Here is a 22,845-nt window from a genome sequence, read left to right as displayed (position 1 = left end):
TCAAGGCTCTGATACCAACTTGTAACGTCCCAAAATTTATGAGGTAAAAATTTCATTTTTAATTCAACAAAACACCAATTATCTTTTATTCAAACATTCAAAGTGTAACATAATAAAACAGTCATCAGAGTACAATCCCAAAATCATCATATTGCGGAAACATGGGTGGATGCGCTGCGATCAAGCCGGACCTTTCCCTTTCGAATTGCAAGTACCTGAAACCATAACCATAGAACCGTAAGCACAAAGCTTAGTGAGTTCCCCAAAATACCACATACCATACATAACATTGGGCCTCAAACCAAGGCTCTGATACCAACTTGTAACGTCCCAAAATTTATGAGGTAAAAATTTCATTTTTAATTCAACCAAAACACCAATTATCTTTTATTCAAACATTCAAAGTGTAACATAATAAAACAGTCATCATACTACAATCCCAAAATCATCATATTGCGGAAACATGAGTGGATGCGCTGCGATCAAGCCGAACCCTTCCCTTTCGAACTGCAAGTACCTGAAACCATAACCATAGAACCATAAGCACAAAGCTTAGTGAGTTCCCCAAAATACCACATACCATACATAACATTGGGCCTAGCCCGCATATTGGGCCCATCCCACCATAATGAGCCCAGCCCATCATACAAATACAAGAGTCACAGATACAGCTAACACCCTACGTAACATACAATGGGCCTAGCCCAACATAATAAATGGGCCTAGCCTGTCATACAATGGGCCTAACCCAACATACACATGGGCCTAGCCCAACATTCCATGCAAGAGTCACAAATACAACTAGCATAACATATCCTAGTAGGCCGGCATCGGTGACTTCGACCCATAGGTACAATGAGGAAACTCACCTCAAACCAAGATAACCGATCACACGAGTTGCTGCTGCTGGAATCCTCATACTGAATATAACCAAATTATCCCTGATCAACAATTAAGATAAATTCCCATTATCTAAGGTCCAAACAATATTTTATCTTCCTAAAGGCTAAAAGACCATTTTACCCATCCCATAATTGGTCCAACATCTCATAGTCCACATCCCAAAAGGCTCAAGGCCCCAAAGGGCCCAAAATGAACATATTGGGGAGTACGCCCCGCGTTTCAGAAACGTACGCCCCACACACTCACCCCGAAACACAACGTACAAGTTGCTGACGCATGAACCACACATTACGTTGAGCGTGCTCCTACGTACGTCCAACGTACTCATCATAGAACCAAAATCCATAATAAGCTCTTATTGGGTTAAGTCTAAAACATTCAAACATAGATCTGACCCTTAAGGGGGTGTCTTAAGTCATAAAGTTCCTGGCTTTATGACTTTTCATGGCTTAATGGAGCCCAAACCATAATCTAAGCTTCCCAATCTTCATAAAAGGCCACTAATACTTGCATGAAGGAGTAAAACCCCACAAGATGACATTCTAAGCTCTTGGAGTAGCTCATACTCATAAGGATGACCCTCTAAGGACCAAAAAGAACCCAAAACATACCCTAGAATAGATCTAGCACGTAGAGTCATCAATTTAGAAACTTTATACCTCCTGGAAGTTGATGAAGATGATTAGAGCTTGGATCTACAAGCTCCAAGCCAAGCAATGCTTCCAATAAGATCTCCTTCTTCTCCAAGGCACACCAAAATCACACCAAAAACCTCAAGAATGCTCAAATGAAGGCTAGGGTTTCAAATCTAGGGGTTAATAAGATGGAGGCTGAAAATAAGAGGGTTTGGAGTTGAGTTAAGGCCATTAAATAGGGTCCAAGACCCTAAATTAGAGTTTGCATCTGGCTGGAGTATACCCAACGTACTCCAATGGGCACCTACAATCAACCTGCCTAGTACGCCCAACGTACTCCTATGTACGCCCAACGTACTAGGCTTAACCCTTAAACCTCCAAACTTTCGAAAGCCATAACTTCTTCGTTCCAGGTACGATTTCGACGATCCTTATATCCACGAAAAGGTAATGAGAAGCTCTACACTTTTATCCACTAACTCTTGCCTTAACACTTTCCGAACTTAAATCCAAAATTCCTAAAAGGCCCAAACTACCACTTTACGATTGTAACCTTGGTCTCCAAAACACAAACCGAACTCTCGGATCACCTAATCTATATTATCCCCACGCAAAAAGGGTTTAAACCTCTCCTTCCCCAAGGCTCCAAGCCATATAATGACTGATATTTGGGTCACGACCCCGAATTAGGAAACAATTCAGAACAGGGTGTTACATGTTTTTTCCATTTGTTATGAAATAAATAGAGAATAAATTAATTTATACCACTACTTTGAATGGTGAAAGACATCCATGCTCAACACCAGGAACCTTAAAGCGCTCACTATCAACTATTTTAGTTTTACCACGTGTTGGAACTATCCCCAACAAACACACCGGAAGTGAATTAAAGTTGACTGAGCTCTTAATTTCTTGATAAATATCAAATGAGTTACCTGTCAAAACAATCACTTTTACATCATCTCTCTCATAACATCTCAATCAATATTTGGTTAATAAAAATTAAAGCAATGATATGATCATAATGAAATCGGTGATGTAGGTTATATAAATAAAAAACAAACAAATTATGGCAGCAAAGAACAAATATACATATTAATGAAAAATAAATCAAATTTTACTGCTAGGTAGGGGTTGTTGAATGTCTTCGGATCCAAGTTCAAAGTTGGTATAACTTCTTAATAAGATGGAAACATAGATTAAATCAATGTAATTATGAATAACACTAATCAAACTTTATCTAGATTATCCTAAGATATTGAAATAATAGAAATTAACTGCAAGTAAATTCCATCGTATTCTTTGTCATCCCACACACCATTAGACACAATTGAAAAGGCAAACCATTAAACTTCTTGTGGGTTTCCAATTAATCACCAATAAGCTCAACGTCCTACTTCTCTTCTACCTGAAACACAACGGACATCTGTCAGACTTAATACACACAATCAGAATCATATCAGTAGAAAAAAACAAAAAAAACAAACATGATGGGAGAAAGAGGAAGAGAGGCATATGAGTATGGATAATAGATTCTTCAACTAAAATGCCATAACTTCAGGAGTCATGTAAGGAGTTGAAGAGATATCGGTTAGGTGTAGTTTAGGGTTGACGTTAGTGTTTAGAATCGAGCAAAAATGAGAAAAGGTAGTAATGCTATAACCATTTAATTGTAAAATTATGTTGTACCCGTTAAAGAAATTGGATGTCGAGAATTGTAATCTGACTTAATAAACACAAATTAACGAAAACATGAAGAGAAAAAATGGAAACAGTGAGCGAGAGAGGGATTCTGAGCTAGGGTTATGAGGAGAGGCGGGTAGAGATTGGGAAGCGAGAAAAATAGATGGTAACACACTTGGACTGAAGAGAGATACATAACACTATCCCATATTTATCTCTGGTTGATCGATATGGTTGTTTGGCGGTGGTTGCTTGATCCGCATGTGGTATTGTTTCGATGGTTTTTAAATTTGAATCTCCGGGAAGAAAGGTTTGGGTGATATACATGAAATTGAAGGTAAATAAGGAGATATTTCAAAAATATCGGTGCTGATTTCGTTTGTTTCCGGTAAAGAACTACACAATGGTACTATGAAAAGGAGATATTCAAAATGCAAACGATGGTGGTGGAAGAGATTGCTCTCGATGATTACTAATTTTCTTGGAATGGATTAATGCTTGCTGATTTCTTGGGATACCTTATATGATAACGAAGATTCAAAATCAAGTATAAAGACCTATGGGTACATAAGTAATTTAACTTTAGGTGAAAAGGCATACGAGAAAGACATGTGGCAAGAGGGTACTCTTTTATTAGAGTAAGAGAATTTTTCAGCTTAAATCATTTTGAAAAATAAATCGATACAAAATGGTAAAGAAACTGTAAGTCCCGAATTCTCCTACGTATCAATCGAATTCACCTTGATGGTGTGGAATCCTAATCAAAGTGTATAATGCAAGATATAAGATGAATAAGAACAATATAATCAATCTTCAATGCACACTATTATAGATGAATAGTCGGGTACATAAGATTCCTGATTACAATTCGTTTTCTCTCTTGTTCTCTCCAAAACGTGTTCTTGGCTTGTTGGCAGCCCCTAGAACGTCCCTTACCCTTTACAATGGTAAAGTAAAGCTATTTATACCTAGACCTAATAACCAAGCCCAAGCCCAAAACCCAAACAAGCCAATATTAAACCTAACCAAAATCACATGTGATTTTGGTCCAAACAACACCAAAACATGGTGTTTTCGGTTCTAGACCGAGAACTCTAATAGCTTATGAAAAGAAAATTATAAACCACAATTTATTGACCTAACAATATCCCCCTTGGTTTATAGCTTTCTTTTCACTTACAACAAACCATAATATAGTCCTAACAATCTCCTCCTTCGTTTACTGCTTTCTTTTCATTTCATTGTTCACTTTGTGCTTGGCTTCAACTTTTGTCTTTTCAATCTTCCTTGGTCTTTGGCTTTCAGCTCTAATCTTTGATTTCTTCACAACTTCAAGATGAACATATGAATTTTCTTCATGAATAACTTCACCTTGAGTAGTTGGACTTCCTTCTAAGAATTTGACTTTGAACGCACATTGGGTGTAGAGGCTTCTTCTAAATGTTCTTGAAAATCAGCGCTTGCGGCTTTGAAATACTTTAGAGAAAATAACAGAGAGACCGATTCTTCTGGATCACTTCAGCAAGTTCATAGATAGCAGCAAATTGATTGAGGAGGCTTCAATGCAATCTGTCACATAACTTCAAATACAACTTCACCTTGCTTCTGGGGTTGAAAGATTTGTGTTGAGAAACAATCTTCACTTCTTGTTCCTTCGAATGAATGCTCTTTAACAATCACCGATGCGTCTTGAAAAGTAACCATTGACTAAAAATTCCATGTGGATCACAGAATCATAAAGACCCTTCTCACCATAGTTGTTCAAGGACCCAGCCTTGGCTCAGAAAGAGACTTCTCGCAGTATCTGTGTGAACATGGAGGAACGCATTGCGATTTGTTGAGTATCGGAGAACTACTCATGGCTAGTTTGATGTTAGCCCCTGTATATCCTAGATCAAAGATCTCAATACAGTTTTTGAAGTTAACAAGTTATGTAACACCCATAAAAAATTATGCCAAATTTTAACTTTTAAAAACATTTCAAAACCATTAATCATTACAAAACTTGTTTTCAAAATGTATAATATCAGAGTATCCCATAAACATAAACATAAATTTGAGGAGTTGTACGATCACGCCTTTGCATTTCCGCGATCACCTGATGTACCTGAAACAATAAACTGAAACTGTAAGCCCGAGGCTTAGTGAGTTCCCCCAAAATACTGATACACTGCACATAACACATATACAAATAACAGCATGTACTGGGTCTACAACTTTACAAACCGGATTACCCCTGGGCCCACAGTGTGAGTCTGGATTGCCTTCTGGGCCCACAGCTCACATCTGGATTGCCACCGAGCCCACAGTACAAGTCTGGTATGCCCCACCCGACCCTTAGCCCGTATCTGGAATGCTCCTGAGCCCACAGTACGAGTCTGGCGTGCCCCACCCGACCCTCAGCTCGTATCTGGAATGCTCCTGGGTTTGTTGGTTACCGCACGGAGCAGTATCACCTCAACCCTTCCCACATAATATGTCGACATATAACACAACTAATACGCATACATATAATCACATAATAATACAGGTAGTCCTACAGATCTACCTAACTGGCATAACAACTAGCATGCAACACTAACTTATACTCAACATACTACCAACTGCTAGGATATCATATCCAATGGGCCAACCTTGGTGCCTTAGACCCCTTAGTATAGTGAGGATAACTCACCTCGCAAGTAGTGCTAAAATAACTGAAAACCTCTGATCGATGTATCACCGGGAATCCTGAACTATCACATAATAAATACCAAGTCAATACACAAGATATCAGTCTTGACTAAGCGTCCACACAATCCATCTTGTCCTTTCTCTTTATTGGGCCAAGGCCCAATGCCAAATCCATAATCTTGAAAGTCCTCATGTAAAGCCCATTATTGGCCCAATTTACCAATTTGGGCCCAACTCCCTATTTGGCCTTATTCTAAGATCCATATTCAAAACTGGTCCAAAACTCCCTTATTCAGAAAGCCCATCAAGACCCAAGTCCAACTAGTCCAAAGGTGGCCCAATCCCGAAGCCCAATTCAACAAAAGCCCAACAGAGGATGTACGCGGGGCGTACTCCTCTGGTACGCTGGGCGTACTCCTCCTGACGTTGATCACCATCGGGGTGGTTGACTCAAAACGCTGGGCGTATTGGATTTACGCTGGATGTACGCGGGGTTTTTTCAAAACCCTAATAAGTGCTTAATGGCTTAAGCACTAAAGCCCAAACTTCAGATCCATTGACCAAATGTGCCTAGGACTCATAAAGTCACAAACTTTAACACTTTGGACGTCCATAAAGCTCTTAATACTTGGTCTTAATCCATTAAGACCTTCCTACTCCAAGCATGGGACATCTTAAGCCATTGGGACCTCATTTTTATCACTCAAAACCTCTTCAAGAGTCTAGAAGGACAGTTTATTTCGTCCAAATCACATCATGCACCATCTTGGGACTTTTGGGACAAGAAATGGTTCCTTAAGTCTAGAATAGCTAGATCTATATCATGCAAGCATAAAGTTTGAAGCTTTTTACCTTTTGGAGCTTCTAGGGCACCAAACAACTTCAGATCTACAAGCTTTATCTCCTTCTCCAACACCTTGATGCAACACCTTCTTCTCTTACTACTCAAAATACACTTTATAAGCTCACACACTCAAGGAAATGATTAGGGTTTGGGGAAAACAGCTCTAAACAGTGGAGGCTGAGGTAAGGGAGGGTTATGAGCTCATAAGGTTGTTTATATAACACCCAAACCCTAAATATTAGGCTTTCCTTCTATCATGAGTACGCCCAGCGTACATAAGTGTACGCCCAGCGTACTAGGGCGCGCCTAGTACGTGCCGCATACTCCTCCTTATCCCAAAATTGCAATTTAGCCCTTAGGCTTCTCATGGATTCACCCTTCCATCCTCAGAGACTATAAATGACAAATTTTGGGATGTTACAATTCTCCCCCACTTAAACTAGGCTTCGTCCTTGAAGCCTGATGTGGCAATCAATTCATGATAATGTTCCCGCATCTTGGACTCCATTCCCAAGTCTACTCGCATCCCTTCCGATGCTGCCACTGGTCTCCCTACATAGTTTAAGTGCTCTCCGACTTGAACATCACCCATCGATATAACCGCCTACTCATCCAATATGCGCCTTTGCAGCAGCCAAACGTGAAAAGTGTCGCGAATCTGACTGAGCTTCTTTGGAAGGTCTAACCTACTCGCCATTTTGCCAATCCTGACAATAGTCCTGATGATCCGAAGTATCGGAAACCCAATTTTCCCTCTTCCTAAAACGAACCCTTTGTGCTGACAGGATAACGCGTCCTTCAGCTCCTGAAATATCATACGTAATCCACCCACTAACAAACACGAATACTCATGTCTGGCCCAATCAACCTCGGGCTGGAATACCAGGCATGCTTACGACGGGTCCAGTCATCCCTACGATGGAATACCCTCGTATCGCGCACATGTTCGGCCCAATCAACCCTCGGGTTGGAATACCAAACATGTCAGGTCCAATCAATCATAGGGTTCGGTCATCCTCAGGATGGAATACCCTAGATTGGAATACCTCTATGAACATAAATCAGGTCTACTCATAACTTGAGATATACGGTCTATCCTTGAGTCTCATCCACAATCCTCTGATTCCCCACCACCGAGTACAACTCCCCCGAATCTCAACGATACATCCATTCCGAACGCGCTCCTACAAGAGACATAACCATCACACTCTCTATGCCCACAGCCTATGACTGGAATACCCTTACATGGTCCTCAACATAGGTCTGGATTGCTTCTGAGCCCACAACATGAGTCTGGTATGCCCTCTCCGACCCTCAGCTCATGACTGGAATGCTCCCGATAACCTATCGACACTGTTGTCGTCACTTCAGTTTCTCAACACTCCATCCTGGAGATACTCACCTCCTCCATTGCCCAAATAGGCCTAGTCAATGTCCTTCACGACATCAACAGGGGCCACAGTACTGAAACCTCACCATACACTATCCGCTTTATAGAACAAGTTGCTACCCCATAGTTTCCAAACTCTCCTTCATAACCACCGACAGTTCCTAATAGCATTCTATAAGTGATAACTAGCAAGCGCATAACATACGGTTCCATGGGTTATTATCACTAAACCTCATACTCACTACCAGAAAACAAACCTACTGATTGCTACCGCATAACATATACTCAATACCCGATCATATAGCTAACAAAACCCATGCAAAGTCTTCAGCATGTATGGACCGCCTCACCGGGCCTTCAGTCTAACTGGTTTCCCCCGATGGGCCTGCAGTCTATCCGGGCCGCCCTAAGTCGGTTGAGCATAACCCTGGACCCATCCTGGTGCCTTCTCCCATATAGCTAGTTCTCCCCCACTTGGGGTTTCAGACTCCTGATCCAATCCACAGACTATAAATCCCGATCTAACTCTAGACCTCATATTGATCGCCTACCCTCTCGGGAAAACGTGGTCTGATTCCTGACCCGCGCATCTCCACCTATGCTAAATAACTCGCACACTCGTGCTGAATGTACTGTCGAGCCTTGGCAGCTAAACAAAACCCTCAATCTATCAACCCAAAGACCCTCAGAGTCGAGCACACACTCGACCGAACGCCCGAACTGAACTCAATTCATGACTAGAACCCCAACATGTTTCCCCAAATTCTGCTATCAAGCACCAAGAAGACGCGTTTCTCGTGCTGGGGAGTTTTACCGAACCCCCAACCAACACAACCCCAAACCAAACAGCCACTTAGGCCGCCTTCCTCCCTGACGGAAATGCGAAACTTATGCCAGTCTCAAAATCGCTTCTGCTTCTGCATTCCGGGACAATTCCCCCCCACTTAGATTCGACTAGGTCTTCACAATACGTGAAAATTGGAGAATTTCCCAATTCTTCTCACTTTCCAACGATCGATCCGATGACAACCAACTCCTTCCAACTAGTGCTCCATTACCAGCCAATCCCAAGTGATCACACACTTCTAAAAGCTAGTTGAACACTTCCTGAATCCAGGGAAATCGACAGTCCCTAATACTTGAATGATCCCACACTCAAATCATAAATACCTAAAGATAGGTGCTCCAACTAATATCTCAGCAACGAGCTACTTCCCTTGGCGCTCTCATACGCCAATCAATAACGGGTTCTCAAACCACTGAATCCTGACAACGCTGAATAACCATCCTGTGGGACCCTGTCCGTAGACCTTCCACATCATACCCCTCTTTCCAAGGTGCTCCAAACAAATCTCCCGCTTTCGGCTCTAGAAATCATATCATTCAGGGTCTCGCACCCTGACTCACTCACCCGCTCGGTCGTCCTCAGCTGAACTGCAGTAGCTGAAGCAATCTTTGCCCCATACCGGGCTACAAGCTACTCCCAAGACATAGTATCCAATCCTAAAAGTGCAATAAATTGCACAATCAATCCTTACAGCCCGATACAAGAGATCCAAGGCGAATCGGATCTTAGCTCCTATGGGTAGGGATGGTAATCGGGTATGCCTCACAAGATAATCATGCAACATCAACTCACAGGCGTTTACCAGCGCTGAAATACTGTTGCCAACCCTTGCGACCAGCGGACCCCGGGCTGGAAATACCACCTGTCCCTGGGTCACAAGCCTGTTCACTCCGGTGATCATGGAAGAACTGAAATGGTACCACCTTCTCCATAGGTGAAAAAAATTCCAATCCATCAATCAACCATCTACTTCCCATCAACTGATGAAACCCTGAACTCTAACTACCTACAATCCTTTGATAATAAAGTTCTCCTGACACCTCCAATGACCTAACGACTCATGAAGCTCCGCAACATATAGATCAGACAAAACAAGCAACTAACCTGAAATTACCGCTTACCCACACTTAACAATATTCCAAGACAAAATAATTACCGATCAAAGAGGATTTGACCATAATATTATTACAGAATGGGGTTTCCAATTACATATCAGAGGCTTCTTGCGGCTCGAATTTGACCTCCTGAGGAACGATCACCGCTGGAGTCTGAATTCTTTCCGCCCTCAACGTAGGACAGTTGGACCTGAAATGACCTAAACGGTGATAGTGAAAGCATATCTGATCCTTCTTGCAATCCCGTTGCACATTCCCTCTCTCCCCGCACTTGTAGCATCTGAATTTGTGACAAGCAAATTTGTGGGTCCCCCCACACTTGTCACACACCTCCTGACCCTCTTGACTTCCAGTACCCAGGTTAGCAGCCTCCAACTCTTTGTCCTCTGCTGGAAAGTCCCTCCTCCTCTTCCCTAGTTGTGAGCCCACCACCGACACTCCCCCAGTAGTCATCCCAGTAGCAACATCTCTCACAGTTTGCAGGGCCACAATTTGCTCCTCGAGCTTGGCGATCACCCTGACGGTGACCCGGTTCACGACACCGAACAATTCTTCTTGTACAATCTGAGATACCTCCATGGGAATTATCTCCTGCATCTGATCGATGGACAATATCGCCCTATCCTGGCCGCTGGCTCCTCCCCCTGCCGCCATTACAGCTGCTGAAGCTGTTGCGGTAGCCGTCTCAGCAATGGCTGCATAACGATCATTGAAATACTCCACCATAGCGGTCTTGATAGACCCAAACATCTCCGGCAACTGAGGTCGAAACATAGCAACAACCTTATCATGCAGGATCTCCCGGATCCTGCCATCCATCTCGTCTGGCCTCATCTGCCCGATAGTCTCGGGCACTATCGGCGCCTCATGTCCGCCCTCTCCTGATCCTGACCCGGATTCAGTCACGAATCGTCGTGTAACCACCATGCTGAAAACATACCGAAAAGATATCAAATACTCCTCATAACAATCCGGGAACCAACTCCCAACCCAAAACCCTAGGGGTTGTGACTTCATTGCTATACGTATGAGTCATGTGCTTTCAGTAGTACGGGCCCATACTACCTTCCACACCTACCCATATTTGTCTCAAGTATCATCACAACTCCCTAACTGTATACATAACATGCCGAGCGCTCAATCCTTACTCCTAGAGGAATGCTAAATATCTCGTAACTGGCCTCTCGGCCTCGCACAACCCATCCATCTATGAACTGCCACACGACCCTCCATTGGTGCCAGTTAACTATTGTGACAACCGTCAATTTCTAGTCAAGTCAAAGTCAAATAAAGTCAACAAGTCAAACTGGTCAACTCATTTAACCGTTGTATATTAGGGTTTACATCGTGCTTACTATTGTACAACGCACTATCTTAATGCAAAGTATCACTTTGAGTCTTCACGTGTTCAGAAAATCTAAACCCTAATCAGGGTAAGTGATGGAACTACTCGATAAAACATTAATACATACCCTTCTGGGGCGTATAACGCTCATAACAAGGCAAAACGGGGTTTACAAACCTTGCATTTCGAAGTTAAACACTCGCAAAGGTCACAAACAAAGTCTCTCTCAATATTTCTCCCTCTATCTCTCCCTATCTCTCTCTATCTCAAATCTCTCCCAAATCTCTCTCAAAACTTATTTCAACTTTTTATAATCACTCGGGGCATCCCGACCCTTAACTTGATCAAAAATCACTCAAAACGGAAAGATTACTCGAAAAATAGCCATATAGGACCGAAACCACTATATGAACCGAAGCCTCCCTATAGGAACCGAACCTAGCCTTAAGAACCGAACCCTAAGGACCGAACCTGTCAAAACGGAAACTTGCTTAAAGACCGAACTCACCCTTCGGTTCGGATTCCTGAGCGCCTCTCGGTCCATTTCGCTCCAAATTCGCCTTCGGTCTATTTCGCATGCGAGACTCCTCGGACCGAACATACCTTCGGTTCTCACCTTCCTTCTAGGACCGAACCTACTCTCGGTTCTCAGCACCATGGACCGAACCTCGCCTCCTGACCTCGGATTTTCGCATATTCGCTTCTTTTTCCCGGTTTTCGACTACTTTCGCCTGTTAAGCCCGTTTTTGACGATTTTGACGGGGATTTTTCACCAAATTCATATTTTTATCATTTTAAACTCCCTAAACTCATATTTTATTCATTTCTCAAGGATTTATTAATTATAAATCATTATTTTACATTAAGAAGAGTATCCTACACCACAAGTGGGTCAAGTGTGCCACTTGTCTCCATGTGTCATCTTCTCATTGGTCCAACCCTATCCACATCACACAAACCAAGGTAAACATCCTTTCAACTTTGCAAGTTGCTCCAGCAACATCTATATAAATAAATCCATGTAGGATTTCTTGGTTCACTTTGATCACTCTCAAACACGTATACACTTCTCAAACCATCAAGAGAGCCTCTTTTTCTCTCTACTTCCAGCCACTTTTTGGAAGTGTCCTTGAGCTATTACTTCACTTTTGGTAAGTATTACATCTAAACTCAAGTGTTATTCCATGTTTTCATAACACCCTTGAATCATCTACACACATTTAACACCAAAAATCGTTCTTAGGATCATCCAACACTTCACGTGTTCATCAAGTGTTCTTGACTTGATACTCCTCGTCTTCGACCTTCCACTCTTCAAGAAATCACTCAAGGTGAGTTCATACCCCTACATTTGTCCGGTTTTCTTTAGTTTTCAGGGGGGAATACAAGTTAAAACACTAAAAACATAACTAAACTCAAACATCAGCTTTCAACAGGAAAGTTTAGTTCCATTCACGGACTGTTTTGACCATCTTAAACTTAATATATTTCAAAACTGTTTAATATGAAAATAGTTCAGGTTCATACCTTCAAAATGACTACTTGCACATCTCCATACGATTTTTCTACAATTTATGGTGAATTTTACAAAACTGCCTATCATTTCAGAAACGAATTCGGACCAGTCTGTGAATATGAACACTTTCACACAAGTTAGAGACTTCTAAAAATCATAATAAAAATTATGAATAAACTAGACACATTTTTTAAACTCTCAGAGTTTACGGATTTAGTTTTCGACTTCGTATGATTTTTCTAGGATGTTTTCAAAACAGTGCAAAAAGGTTAAAAACTAGTTACATAGCTTACCATATTAACAACACTTTGTAGTATGTTGAGCAAAGTGCATAACACTAAGTTTCTAAATGTTGGATGCATTCTTGTTAGTTTATCATCATAAAAAGAAATTAGTCATTCATGATAAGGTTTTTCCATTCATTTCGAACACATATAATAAACTACAATAAAGTATAGTTTATGGATTTTTCGATAAATGCATACTACATGAAAAAGGTTTTACTCTCAAAACAAATGAGTTTTTCATATACTACATGATAAACCATAATAGTAATAGTTTATGGATTTCATATCACTAATTTATTTCATAAAAAGTGATTTCACTTCCACCACGGAAGAGGTTTTATACTCAAACTATATGTAAACTAGTTAACGTAGGTTGTGAGATAATTCTTCCATCGTACTCTTAGAGTACGGGTTCAAATTCCTGTAAGTTATAACCAGAGTCTCTTGTAGGGAGAGCGTGATAATTATGTATGGATCTATATTGGGATTGACACCCCACACCTCGCTGCTAGCTACAGCGGGACCGACAGGTCTACGGGTGATAAGAGTCATAGGATCTTGACGTCTGAAAAACGTTGTTGCAGGTTATTTCTCGTTATAGTATGGTTATAACGACTCACATAGGGAGTTAACAATCTTTCAAGTTTACAGGGAAAATTCTACTTTGAAAAAGGGTTTTATCTATTTAAAAACTATTATAAACATTATAAGTACAAAACTCACACATATCCTCGATCTTGGGATTTAAGGCTACATAACTTTTTATAAGGAAAATATTGGATTTTCTTTGGAAACGCATTACTATTATAAACATTATAAGTACAAAACACACATACATATTCTCGGTCTTGAGATTTAAGGCTACATAACTTTTTATAAGGAAAATAAGGGATTTTTCTTGAAGTATACATGACAAAGTACCAGGTTTACACTAAATGGCTTTCATGATATTAAAACTACGTTTCATCTAGAATTGTTAGACTTCAACTATAATTTGCTAAGTGTACATGTTGGAGTTATATAAGAATTTAGTCGCAATCGACTTAGAATTGGTGGGCCCGCCTTACTTCCTGTTCCTTGTTTGGTTGTCGACCTAGGGCAGACCCATTATATTCGACGGTTTATTTAACTTAAATTTTATATAACTTATATACACTGGGTGATTATAGAAGGAATCTACAGGTCTTTCTAGGGTACATTATTGCATAACATAGGAGCGTTCATTTCACACTTAATAAAGAAAATATTGAATTTTCTGGAATCGTACTCTATCGCTTTTACAAGGAAAACGACTTCTTTCTCAAATAAAACTCTTATGAACTCACCAACTTAATTGTTGACACTCTTTCAAAACTATTTGTATTCTCAGGAAATCAGTGAAACAGGAAATCAACAGCTTTTGAGGATGGGACGTTAAATCGTCAAACATTTCATTTTGTCATCATAGTGTAATTGATTTGAAAAATGTAAACACATACTATGGTGTAACTTTTTCAATTATATCTATGATGGTTGTATTTACTTTGAGCACTGTTATACTCGTTGTTGTGATACTATACATGAAGTCCTCCACCCCCGGACGTTTCCGTCATCCTTGGTTTGGGGGTGTGACAGATTGGTATCAGAGCATTGTTTATAGTGAACTAAGTATATCGAACCACATAAGATATACAAACTATAAATGCATTGGGACTAAAGTCTCTGATTAAACATTTTCAAATAACAATAACTTTTAGAAATAAATAGTTTCTTGTTAAAAGTATGAGTGCATGCATACATACTAGTATAGTATCATATCTAGGACAATACAAAAGTTAAAAATAGAGGAGTTGTGCAATGTGAATATGCCCTGGGATATGCAATCAAGTCTGGAAGGAATATAGCCTGATCAACTATATTCGTCCAAGAAGTGACTAGTATGTGCCGGGGGATAGTCATAGTGGACAACAAGTCTATCAACTTACCAACACCCATACCAGAAAATCGTAAAGAACCAAACATAACATTTAAAATACTATAGGAGTATTTTGTGGTACTATAACTTATGTGAAAACTAAACAGATTCTTGCTAGTAGATCTACAATCACTAAGTGGATACGCTGAAGTTATATATAACTTGGATATCATAGACTTAGAATCTGTGATCATTGCTTTACTTCCTGTCCCTTGTTTGGTTGTGGTTTTGGAGTATGATCACTTATTCGAATGTCTATTATATCTTTTGTTATATGTAACTGGTATGCACCATGTCATTATAGAAATAACTAAGGAGGATCAAACCCCTATAAGTATTTCTAGGAATATGATTATTATATGCCTCTTACCTCACCCCTATTCTCACACGGACATCATGGCAAGATTTTACTTACCAAGAGACCCCTACTTTCCGAACCCGGAGAGTTAGTGGGTGATTAGGAAAAGAGTCGGAAGTGGAGCCAGATGTCGACAACTCTCCTTACATAGCCAGGACTCTCGCGAACCGTTTCGACTACGTCGAACTTGTGCCCCGTTGGGCAGCATTGATCGAGGGGTGGAGTAGCCATCAGCAACAACAATCGCCATTTGGAGACCAACGAGGTTGCGATGACCTCAACCATGGGGGACCGGTTAACAGAGCCCTCCCGGTGATGACCCAACAGATCACGAACATCGAGTTAGGGAACTGCGCGCTGTTACAGACGCTACCATCTCACAAACTCGAGACTTAGAAAGAGACTACTATTTCAGAGACCAACTCATTAAGGAACTTATCGCCGTACAGGCGAAGGAAAAGGAATATTAGGATAGACACTTGACGCTCGAAGAGAGAGTGGTCACAGCCGAGCATAGGTTGGCAGAACTACAAGACGCATCTGCTTCGTTTCAAGCACCACTGGGGACGTATTGTCGTGAGCAGAGTTCATTTTACTCACAAGACCTTGTAGATTAGGTCTACGAGTATGCGTTGGTGCTACTCCCCTCCATGTGTAGGCCCGACCCTGCGAGTTAGTAATTACACTAGTAGAGAGATTTATTTGCGGTCCAAACTTTTCCTTGCAATGATGTGGTGTAGACCTGCATCAGGCACAAAATTTTCTCTAAAACTAAATATACTAGAATCATACAAATGAAATGGGCATGCGTATTATTTCATTGGGAGCAATACTACCAAAAATTCATAAGTTTATTTCATATAGACTCCCGTTATGAATTGTTTTCAGAACACCATAAAAATTGGAACACGATACACTCAGAACTAAGATAAACTTAGCGAGATAACTCCCGACGTATAAACCCTTATTCAAGACTCATTATCATCTCACTTTTTTTAAAACCTCATAGTTGAAAGGTGCCTTTTTTATAGACCTATAGGGTGCGATCATACCAGCACTAATGCACCGGATCCCATCATAACTCCTCAGCTAAGTGTGTTTGGACAAACATAATCCTAGGATGGGAAAAACTTAACGCCCGTACAAAACCTACTCCTACCCACTACCATAACTCCGTCTCAGGAACGTTAGCAGAAACATTGAGAATAGTTCAGTAAAGTGCGAAATTTATATATGTGTATATAAATGGTAAGGATATAACTAGAGATAATCATCCCCACTTACGAGATCGTTTCTCCCCATGCAACAGAGTTATGTCTTCACAAGGAGGTAACCAGCCAACAAGCAAGGCAGCAATCCTGCAGATAGACTCTGCTACTTTTCAAGCTGCGGTCACGGCATCCGTGACAGCCGTCATGGCGCAACTCAATGCTAATAACACCAACAGGGGTGAAGGCGGTGTCGGTAATACTAACCGCAGTAACAGTCAAGAACACCAGCAGGTGTCTACCAACGAAGACGCCTCATACCACAAACCCAAGAGCAAGAAACGAAAGTTTCAGGACAAAAAGAAGTGCAATATACCTCAACATCTCGCTAAGAGGCAACAATCCGTGGTTGCCCCTGTAATTACGACAACAGTCACGACTCATGCCTCGACACTAGCCACAATGCCTGTCACTCAAGCACCGGTCAGACAATATATGGGAACACTCCCAAAATGTAACAAGTGTGGCTACCTTCACAATAGGGTTTGCCGGGTGCCGTATTGTAAAAACTGCAACAAGAACGGACATATTGCCCGCTTCTGTAGGACCCAGACCCGACACATCGCTTCAATCACCTATACCAGTGTAAGTCCAGTATGCCACCTATGCGGTGAAATGGGACACTTCAAGAGAGACTGTCCAACTGAGAGAAATGACGGAGGAACAGGAGGAGTGTGACAAACAAACCAGCAGGAACAACAAGGAACCTTATTAGGACTTTTGTACTGTTCCAAAAACAACAACGTTTAAGTACCATATGTTTGTAATGAATTTGGTATGTTTGCTAAAATTACCATCTTTCAAAAAGTAGTTAAAATACTCTCTCGTTCAATCAAATCAAAGACACTCATATATGACCTTAGGATCATTACCGGTGAATTATGATGACTCGGTGTACACATCAAGGTTAATTATAATTAAAATACTACAGACTTAAAGCGAATAATTCATGTTCCATGTCTAGTAGTGGGGTTAGGGTAGAGCCACTCACTCGACGATTTCATCAATACCAAATTACATACGACTTGCATATACCGCTCGATCATAGAGTGACCTGTCGGGGATCATGATATAAAGTATCATTACTAGCTATCAGAACACACTTACTACTAGCACTAGCTGTTGTGGTATGAATCATTTGCAGTAACAATAACATCGATCAAAACGGAACACACTGAAAAGAAACACAGGATGCACTATCACTCTAACGAATATCTCTTACGAATACAACTTAACACATGTATCACTAAAAAGATCGGTTGTCGTCATTCAATTTTGATTAGTATAGTCCTCACCTTCCCGATTAAACGGCTACGAAAAGACCCTTCACCTAACCCACTGAATATCGAAACCCTCGCCTTTCATAAATGCAAATCCGATATGGACCTCCGGGCCATCTCTCGTTGCGAAACCCCAAAACACTCACCAGAGGAGTATTATACCTTCCGAAACCTTTCCACAAGTAGTTCCAGAAGACCCTTCGGGAATGTCATGCATGCAACAGATAAGGTTCAAGCACAGAAGCTTGGGACGAATACGGTTAGTCTATCACTACTAAGTGTATACGCGAGGACAATATATAATTAAGATTCTACGGACATTGGATGTGTGTTTCCGCCCTATTTCCTATTCCTTGTCTGGTTGTGGACTTGGGGTAGAGTCACCTATCCAACTGTCTTACCAACCCTAATTACATACGACCTATATGCGCAAGTTAATGATAGATGGACCAGGTACGAGTCCTACCATGAACTTCGGGACAAGGCGATCCAGGAGTGCGAATGAACGTTCTACCATCCGAATAAGTCTAGTCGCGTAAACCGAACCCATATGCTCCCTACTGATCTAATCAAACGAGAAACACTAAAGCAGGCCCTATGCAGCGCGCCGAGGAGAAGTTATTACTTATGACTTAGTACAAATTCGAGAAAGGCTGAAAGCATATCGAAACCGACAAAAGAACTACACAGATAAGCGATGCAAACCCTCAGAATTGCGGGTTGGTGACCGACTTTTGCTAAAGGCCTCAGCGTTGAAAAGAATGATATGTTTCGGTAAACATGGGAAACTGAAACCAAGGTACAGCGGGCCATTCAAAATCCTCGCTAGGATTGGCCCGGTAGCATACAAACTCCGACTGCCGCAAGAACCTAATAATGTACATCCAACCATCCACGCGTCAAATTTAAAGAAATGTATGTCTGACGAGACTCTTGTGATACCTCCCGACGAAATCAAAACCAACGAGAGTCTCCACTTCGTGGAAAAACCGATAGAAACCATGGATCGAAAGATCAAAAGAATGAAATCAAAGTCGCATCCCCATTGTGAAGGTCCTTTGGAACGTAAAACGAGGACCTGAGTTCACCTGGGAACGCGAAGACCAGATGAAACAAAAATACCCGCATCTTTCCCCAACTCTCGAAGTCCCGGTCAAAGTGCTAATTTCGGGACGAAATTCCTTCTAACGGGGGGATGATGTGACAACCGTCAATTTCTAGTCAAGTCAAAGTCAAATAAAGTCAACAAGTCAAACCGGTCAACTCATTTAACCCTTGTATATTAGGGTTTACATAGTGCTTACTATTGTACAACGCACTATCTTAATGCAAAGTATCACTTTGAGTCTTCACGTGTTTAGAAAATCTAAACCCTAATCAGGGTAAGTGATGGAACTACTCGATAAAACATTAATACATACCCTTCGGGGGTGTATAACGCTCTTAACAAGGCAAAACGGGGTTTACAAACCTTGCATTTCGAAGTTAAACACTCGCAAAGGTCACAAACAAAGTCTCTCTCAATCTTTCTCCCTCTATCTCTCCCCATCTCTCTCTATCTCAAATCTCTCCCTAATCTCTCCCAAATCTCTCTCAAAACTTATTTCAACTTTTTATAATCACTCGGGGCATCCCGACCCTTAACTTGGTCAAAAATCACTCAAAACGGAAAGATTACTCGAAAAATAGCCATATAGGACCGAAACCACTATATGAACCGAAGCCTCCCTATAGGAACCGAACCTAGCCTTAAGAACCAAATCCTAAAGACCGAACCTGTCAAGACCGAAACTTGCTTAAAGACCGAACTCACCCTTCGGTTCGGATTCCTAAGCGCCTCTCGGTCCATTTCGCTCCAAATTCGCCTTCGGTCTATTTCGCATGCGAGACTCCTCGGATCGAACATACCTTCGGTTCTTGCCTTCCTTCTAGGACCGAACCCACTCTCGGTTCTCAGCACCATGGACCGAACCTCGCCTCCTGACCTCGGATTTTCGCATATTCGCTCCTTTTTCCCGGTTTTCGACTACTTTCGCCTGTTAAGCCCGTTTTTGGCGATTTTGACGGGGATTTTCCACCAAAAGAAATTTGTTTCAAGGGACTTGGTCCTTGTCCAAAAGAAATTTGTTTCAAGGGACTTCCACAAGCACAAACACAAGAACATTTAACAGATTGTTTAACAGACTGTTTAACAGATTGTTTAACAGACTTTTGTGGCTTGGGTTTTTCCACAGTGGGAGTATCAGCATCACAAGATTTTGAATCATTTTCAGCGGACTCAAAATTGATTTTATTCTGCTTACTCCCATCTTGCACTGCTTCTTTATCTACACGTGAAGTAGAAGCATTAGAATCGCTCACCTTATTACAAGTTTTTGAACCTTTTTCAGCAAAACAAGAGTTATTCTGTCCTGCTCATGCCCATCTTGCACTGTGACCTGCTCTGCACATGAGGTAGAAACATTAGTATCGTTCACCTCAATATTCTTAGTTTGGCTGGATTGTTCAGTCTTAACTGAAGCTGGTACAGGTGGCTGGCCATACCGAGCAGGTATCTCTACCTCATTGGTTTCAAGGGGTGGGGTATAGTTGTCATTGAAGGGAGGTGGAACGCTGTGATATCCTAGACCCTTGTTCTGATTATCTTTAAATTTTAATTGTTTTTCAATCATGGACTCAACTTTCTTACTTGACACATCAAAATTTTTAAAATTAAAGTCTGCATTTTTAAACTTATTTTTCAATGTGTTAAGCTCGGCAGTTAGACTGACAATCTTTTGTTGAGCATAATCATAATGTTCACACTTTGTGTTTTATTATTCTTGAAGTTTTCTAAAGTCTTTGATTTTGGCCTCTAATTGATTTTTTAAGGGTTTTTGTTCCTTTCTGATAGTATATCGTTCATATTTAAGGTCCTCAATTTCCATAATTAATAATTCATGTTGATCACGATAAGATTTAATTTTAGCTTCACAGGACTGAGAACATGAAGCTTCATTAACCTTGGTGATTGAAGAACTCATTATTCACCAAAAAGAATAATTCACCAAAAATAGATCTGATTATGAAGCCAAGATAAAATGCCCTTTGACTTGAAACCTCGAAAGTCAAACTTGAAAAGTCAAACTTTAAAGACAAACTTGAAAATCAAACTTGAAAGTGAAACTTGAAAAGTCAAACTTGAAAAGTTAAACGAGAAAGTCAAATTTAAAGGTCAAAGGTCAAACTTGAAAGTCAAAAGTCAACTCTGAAAGTCAAAGGTGAAGATCAAAGATCTTTGTTAAAAAGAATAACCTTGACCGAAAACAAAAATTTCTAAACCGAAAACAAATAATTCTAGACCAAAACCAAGAGTATTTGACCAAAAACGAGAGTATTTGACCAAATACATGACTTTTTGACCAAAAACAAAGCTTTATGACCGAAAACAAAATTATTGTATCGAAAATATGGCTTTTTGACAAAAAATAAGTCAAAATGTTGAAATTCCGAAATTGTGGCCGAGAATGCGAGGCTGGATTCTCGGACCGAGAAAAGAAGTCTAAAATCTGAACCGAAGAAGTAGAACCGAGAACGCGATGAAATCCGAGTACGATGCAAGATCTTCAGACCGGAAACGAGGACTTCGCTGCTGACCGAGAACGTCCGAATCCGTCCGAAATTGCTGTTGAGCTCCGGAAATGCTGCTGGCCGCCTAGGGTTTGACCGGATGCGAGGGAATCCGCCTAGATTTCGCAAATTTTGACCTAAAATGCCCAAAACTTGCCAAAAACACGGGATTTTCAATATTTTAATGCCAAACTCGATCTAAACTCCTAAAATATGAAGAACACGAAGAACAATGGCCAAAAATTCGTCAAAAATAAATTAAAAACACCAAGAATTTCCAAGAAAAACTCTTAAAAATATATTGCAATGACCCGATTGCTACCGATCCAAGCTCTGATACCACTTGTAAGTCCCGAATTCTCCTACGTATCAATCAGATTCACTTTGATTGTGCGGAATCCCAATCAAAGTGTATAATGAAAGATATAAGATGAATAAGAACAATATAATCAATCTTCAATGCACACTATTATAGATGAATAGTCGGGTACATAAGATTACTGATTACAATTTGTTTTCTTTCTTGTTCTCTCCAAAACGTGTTCTTGGCTTGTTGGCAGCCCCTAGAACGCCCCTTACCCTTTACAATGGTAAAATAAAGCTATTTATACTTAGACCTAATAACCAAGCCCAAGCCCAAAACCCAAACAAGCTAATATTAAACCTAACCAAAATCACATGTGATTTTGGTCCAAACAACACCAAAACATGGTGTTTTCGGTTCTAGATCGAGAACTCTAATAACTTATGAAAAGCAAAGTATAAACCATAATTTATGACCTAACAATCTCCCCATTGGTTTATAACTTTCTTTTCACTTACAATAAACCATAATTTAGTCCTAACAGAAACAACAGAACATGCTATAAGAGGAAGAAGATATAAGGTGCAACGAAAATAATAAACGATAAAAAGGAGCATAAATGATGAACAAAGAACGAGAAGAGAATAAAAATGTATAGGGTATATTTGTCAAATGTTTCTTATTCCATTGTGTTCCATCTTTTTGGGTGGGACTAAAACTTGAACAATTAGGCTATGTTTGGCGTACTAGCTGAAAAGCTAACTGTTAGCTGAAAAGCTAGCTATTAAATCAAAAGCTAGCTGATAGCTGAAAAACTAGCTGATAAAAAATGAC

Source organism: Lactuca virosa, chromosome 5 (genome assembly GCF_052849685.1).
Source record: "Lactuca virosa cultivar CGN04683 chromosome 5, Lactuca_virosa_CGN04683_v6, whole genome shotgun sequence".
Classification (NCBI taxonomy): Eukaryota; Viridiplantae; Streptophyta; class Magnoliopsida; order Asterales; family Asteraceae; genus Lactuca; species Lactuca virosa.
The sequence above is the reverse complement of the archived record's forward strand: the minus strand, read 5'-3'. Positions refer to the sequence as shown.